The sequence below is a fragment of the Salvelinus sp. IW2-2015 genome, unplaced genomic scaffold, assembly GCF_002910315.2.
Source record: "Salvelinus sp. IW2-2015 unplaced genomic scaffold, ASM291031v2 Un_scaffold6583, whole genome shotgun sequence".
Lineage (NCBI taxonomy): Eukaryota > Metazoa > Chordata > Actinopteri > Salmoniformes > Salmonidae > Salvelinus > Salvelinus sp. IW2-2015.
In genome coordinates, this window is record NW_019947845.1 from 20,503 (window position 1) to 26,403 (window position 5,901).

Below are 5,901 nucleotides of genomic sequence, written 5' to 3' on the forward strand. Positions count from 1 at the left end.
TGGATTTTTGTTTAGATTCGTCTCTCACAGTTGAATTGTCCCTATGATAAAAACAGACATCTACATGCTTTGTAAGTAGGAAAACCTGCAAAATCGGCAGTCTATCAAATACTTGTTCTCCCCACTGTATATGTCACTGGTCATCCCAAAGCCAACACCTACTTTGGCCGCCTTTCCTTCCAGTTCTCTGCTGCCTATGACTGGAACGAATTGGCAAAATCAATGAAGTTGGAGACTTATATCTCCTTCACTAACTTTAAGCGTCAGCTGTCAGGCAGCTTACGATCGCTGCAGCTGTACACAGCCCATCTGTAAATAGCCCATCCAACAAACTACCTATCTCATCCATATTTGTTTTTATTTTTCTGCTCTTTTGCACCCAGTATTTCTACTTGCACATCCTCATTCTGCACATCTATCACTCCAGTGTAAATTGCTAAATGTAATTACTTCGCCCTATTGGCCTATTTATTGCCTTACCTCCATGCTTTATTTGCAACACACTGTATACAGATTTTTCTATTGTGTTATTGACTGTACGTTTGTTTATTCCATGTGTAACTCTGTGTTGTGATTTTTTTCGCACTGCTTTGCTTTATCTTGGCAGGTCGCAGTTGTAAATGAGAACTTGTTTTTCAACTGCCTACTGGTTAAATAAAGGTGAAATAATATAAAAAATATAACCCACAACACAGCAGTCTATATAACACACAGACAGCAGTCTTTATACTGCAACAGTCTTTATCAACTCCGAACAGTCTGTATACCGCACAACAGTCTATATACCCAAAAGTCTATATAATGCACAATAGTCGATATATACACAACAGTCTATATAACGTAGCAATTTGTGACAAACCATCAGTAGAGTTGAAAATGCGATGGAACATTTCAATTTGTATTTTTCATTTGGTACATGGGAATTATCTGCAAAAGTTATTTTTATGTAAAGTGAAAGGGAGGGGGATACCTAGTCAGTTGTACAACTGAATGTATTCAACTGAAATGTGTCTTCCGCATTTAACCCAACCCTCTGATCATTGAGTATGGAGGGCTATGTACACTACCCCATCATCAAGACTTTTATCATCAAGTCGATCTGATGAACATATCTCTGGTGGGAAATGTGATTATTGTTTTATGCAGATTTTAGAATAATATCATGAAAATCTGTCGCAGATTGGATGGAAACCTAGCTAGTGATATGATAGTGAACAGGGTGTAGACAAATACTTTTTAATCTGTAGTGTAGTCTAGATACATTTCTGCTCAAGTGGTGGTGGTGAGGGGGACATACTAGTCAAATGGTCAGACTACATAGACCAGATACCCCAGCAAGCAGAATTCTAGATATAAACAGTAAAGGTTGATAATAATGTCAGTTCAATGCCAATAGGGTTAGGACTACATATTTATACCCTAACCATAATGTTTTACCTCTGGATACATTGATACGCTGATACATGTATGAAATGTCTGCTTTTCAGAAATCTTTACCATCAAGTGGGAGGTGAGCTGGTGTTGACACCGGACAAATCCACAGTGCCTGACTTCATCATAAGCATCCTATGGAAGCATGGGAAGGACAGGTGGCAGAGTGGGACAAGGATTTTGGTGGTCTGGAAATCTATGGCCTTCAAAGAGCGTACAACCTGAACCAGACTACTGCAGACTGAGAATCAGTGGATTGATGAAAACAGACAGTGGAGTTTTATTCTGTGGAGTTCAACAGCAAACTGCTTGACAAGACTATAACTATCTGTTATCATAAGTGTTTCTATGTTTGTCTGTGTCTGTGTATGTGTGGTCATGTAGAAACAGCAGGTTATGTATTGTAGTACCTCACAAGCATTTTCCAAATGATTCCTTTTCTTTCCTCTATTTACAAGGGCTCCCCAAACCCACAATCACTTCTTCCCTGTAACCCAGACAAAACCCTGCATTCTGACTGTGAGGGCAACACCACTGATGCTGAACAGTCACCTACAGCTGGAAAGTGGGGGAGGGGGTGGCAGGTCTTATACAAACAGATGAATGTCTCTAAGAGGACACTGGCAAATCAAACAATGGCTACAAGTACATCTGCAAGCTGAAGAATGCTGTTAGTGAGGAAATCAGTGAGCAGTTGGAGAGGTGTTTGGGCAGGTGAGTGAACTCATATATTTCATCCTTTATTTAACTAGGCAAAGTCAGATATAATAATTCTTATTTTCAATGACAGTAGGATGAGAGTTAACTGCTTGTTCAGGGCAGAAGCAGATTTTTACCTGTCAGCTCAGGGATTCGACTTGCAACCTTGGTTCCTAGTCAACACTCTAACCGCTATGCTACCCTGCCCCTCATAAGTGTGTTACAATCTTATGTATTGATATGTCAGTAAACTGCTAGTGTGTGGTCATGTGGAACAGCAGGGTTATGTATTGGAGTGCCTCACAAGCATTTTCCTAAATTATTCCTGTTTTTCCTCACTATTACAGAGCCAGTCACAAAACCCACAGTCACTTATTTCTGTAACCCAGTCTATATAACACAACAGTTGTGTTGCATTATGTAGAAACAGCAGTTGTGCATTGCCTCACAAGCATTTTCCTAAATTATTCCTGTTTCTTTCTCCTATTTACAGAGGCAGTCCCCAAACCCACAATCACTTCTTCCTGTAACCCAGACAAACCTCCTGCACTCTGATCTGTGAAGGCACACCACTGATGCTGACCATCATCACCTACAGCTGAAAGTGGAGAGAGAGCATGGGAGGTCAAGGAAACAGCTGATTGTCTCTAAGAGCACACTGGCAAATCAAACATGGTTACAAGTACATCTGCAAGTTGAAGAATGCTGTTAGTGAGAAGTCAGTGAGCAGTTGGAGAGGTGTTTGGCCAGTGAGTGGACACTCATATATTTCATCTTTTTTAACTAGGCAAGTCAGTTAAGAACAATATCTTATTCTCAATGACAGCCTAGAACAGTGGGTTAACTGCCTTGTTCAGGGCAGAACGACAGATTTTTACCTTGTCAGCTCAGGGATTCGACCTTGCAACCTTTCGGTTCTAGTCACACTCTAACCACTAGGCTACCTGCCGCCTCATAAGTGTGTTCAGTCTTTGTATTGATATGTCAGTAACACTGCTAGTGTTGTAGGACATTTTGTATGCTGGCATTATGTTGAATTCCTGATCAACTCCTGTCAAGTTACAATACAAATGTGTTTTCATTTCAGAGTCTTCCAATATGGTGCTGTTGTTGCTTTGGTTGTCTGTTTCCTCATTGTAGCATTTGCTGTCTTAACAGGTAAGAACAGCACATCTATAGTAACAGAGCACTGTACATGTACATAGTTCTGAAGCACAGATTGACATAACAGCAGCAACAACAGTGAGCTATACCCCCTGAAGGGGATACCTGTTGTACCTGTATTTACAGTACTGTTCAGGCTACTGTTACAGTCAAGACAAGGGGTTAGATGCACCACCTGCTGTAGGGCACAGTCTTCATAATGTGTCACAGGGAGGCACCAATTTGGACAGTGCACAGTATGGATTAGTCTAATCTGAATTAATCAGCAAAAAGGATGGTAATTACTTTGTGTTAACCTAAACATATGAAGACATAGCCACAGTCAACATACTATACAACTGTTGTTACAAACAAACTACAAACATGACTTTAAAGAAAAGGCTCACAGTGCCTCTCTGAAGACGATATGGGTGATGAAACCACGGAAAGCCATTCATTTCCAATGGAAGAGAAGCAAAGTGTGTGGGGGACAGTTGGTAGCATGGACGAGGGTTGTGAACAGGGCGGGACTAAAGTTGGGGAAAGCTGAACTTTATGGAAATACTTCCCACCATCGCGGCGTGCTTGAAGTACATCACAACACACACAAGTCAATAAAACATCATGTTAGAAAACTGCTAATAATAAGTAATGGGTAGAATCTGAATTGTTTACTCCTTGCATCTTCTCTCCTCGCTTCCTTCTCAAACCCCATTGGAGGAGAACGTCAGAGGGGAGGGACCTCTGGCTTTCTCATCCAATGGGTTTTGAGAAGTAGGAGAGAGGATGCAAGGAGTATGCCATTGTTATTCTCCCCTAGTCGCACCAGTATGCTACATTTTTGATACCATATCGAACCATCCACTATAACTATAATATGTGACTGTGCCTAAGGCCTATCTGCAGGTCCATAAAAGGATGGTTCATTTTGGCTGTGTGTAGCTTTACCATAAGAATTATGGTGTTTCCATGGTTGGGTAGGTTACATGTAATCAGTCACTCCCAACCCTGGGGGCATCCATTGGGTATAGCAGGGTCTGGCAGTCACTCAAGAACAATCATTTAAAGTAGACTAAAAAAGTAGACTAAAGTCATTGGCATGGCTTGGAGAGCAGCTGCCAGCATGGTGCCTCTTCTTTCACTTTTAGAAAGCAGAGAACAGAGAGTGACAGTTTGTTTTGCCAGTCAGCAGTTTAAGCTGGTCACCGATTACTTTGAATTTGATGTCGACATTTGAACTCGGCCTTGAAGAGAGAGATTTGACTGTCTAAGGCCTATTGGCAGGTCCATAAAGGATGGTTCATTTTGGCTGTGTGTGTGTGGTTGTGTGTGTGTGTGTGTGGTGTGTGTGTGTGTGTGTGTGTGTGTGTGTGTGTGTGTGTGTCGCTGCTGTGTGTGTGTGTTGTGGTGTGTGTGTGCTGTGTGTGTGTGTGTGTGTGTTGTGTGTAGCTTTACCATAAGAATTATGGTGTTTCCATGGTTGGGTAGGTTACATGTAATCAGTCACTCCCAACCCTGGGCGTCCTTGGGTATAGCAGGGTCTGGCAGTCACTCAAGACAATCATTTAAAGTAGACTAAAAAAGTAGACTAAAGTCATTGCATGGCTTGGAGAGCAGCTGCCAGCATGGTGCCTCTTCTTTCACTTTTAGAAGCAGAGAACAGAGAGTGACAGTTTGTTTTGCGGTCAGCGTTTGCTGGTCACCGATTACTTTGAATTTGATGTCGACATTTGAACTCGGCTTGCAACCTTGTTGTAATCTGATAGCCTGGGAATTGGAGGTGGTGGAGCTCTCCTTTTTGGTGACCATTGGAAACAAAGCAATTTCTTTGCTATTAAAATATAGGTTGTGATAGCTGTAGCCTAATTGGTATCTTCATTCATTCGGCCCAGTAGGCTTGTGCCATTTGGTTTCATGTTTTGTTATAAACTAACAAACTGAAACAACTTCCCAAAATACATGTCCTGTTTGTTTTATAAAGCTAGGCTACTTCTGGTTTTTAGTCTGTTTCGTGTTCTCTCCTACTGTGTCGTTGAAGACACTAATGACTTCCACAACATTTGTCTTCCAATTTCTACAAAGACCGTTGGTGGGAAGTTCATTATAGATCTACACTGTATGCGCGGTTCGACAAAGTGCATGTAGCTCGGGGGTCGGCAACCTTTTCATCTGGAGAGCCTATTTACAGTTATAACTACCATTTTAAAGTTCTGCGTGTCAGTTATGATTTTCATATACGCATTGTAGGCTACCTAAACCATGCCCAAAAAATGTCTAACTGCCACAAACTAAAATCCTGATATAGCTTGTCTACTAGACAGATGCGCTGTCCATTCAGCACCACCGCCACGGAGCTCACTATGCCTACCTGTCCTGAGGCGCTGTCTGAGGCGGTGCTGAATCACGGACGCAGCTTAGGTTCCTTTAAAAAGCATGTGTAATTTAGTGATTTTCGTAATTCTTTTAGTTTTTTTTGTCTTCATCTGCATCTTGTGATTGTAGGCCTGGTAAGTCCTTTGATGTATGACTTTTATTTAAACGCATGTGTAGGATTTATCGAGCATAGTTTGCTTCGTCTCATTGTTTATTCACGTTACTTTCACATTGATTTGAAGTCGGCCTGGTGCA

General features: G+C 41.5%; 1 long non-coding RNA gene across 1 annotated transcript in view; it reads left to right on the forward strand.

Moving 5' to 3' along the window:
* Window positions 1-3,230: 3,230 nt before the first annotated feature.
* The window catches only part of LOC112078963 (uncharacterized), a 14,075-nt gene continuing 11,404 nt past the window's right edge, over window positions 3,231-5,901 (forward strand). The window contains exon 1 of the long non-coding RNA XR_002895816.2: window positions 3,231-3,288. This is a non-coding gene — a long non-coding RNA (uncharacterized lncRNA). The remainder of the gene's footprint in view (window positions 3,289-5,901) is intronic.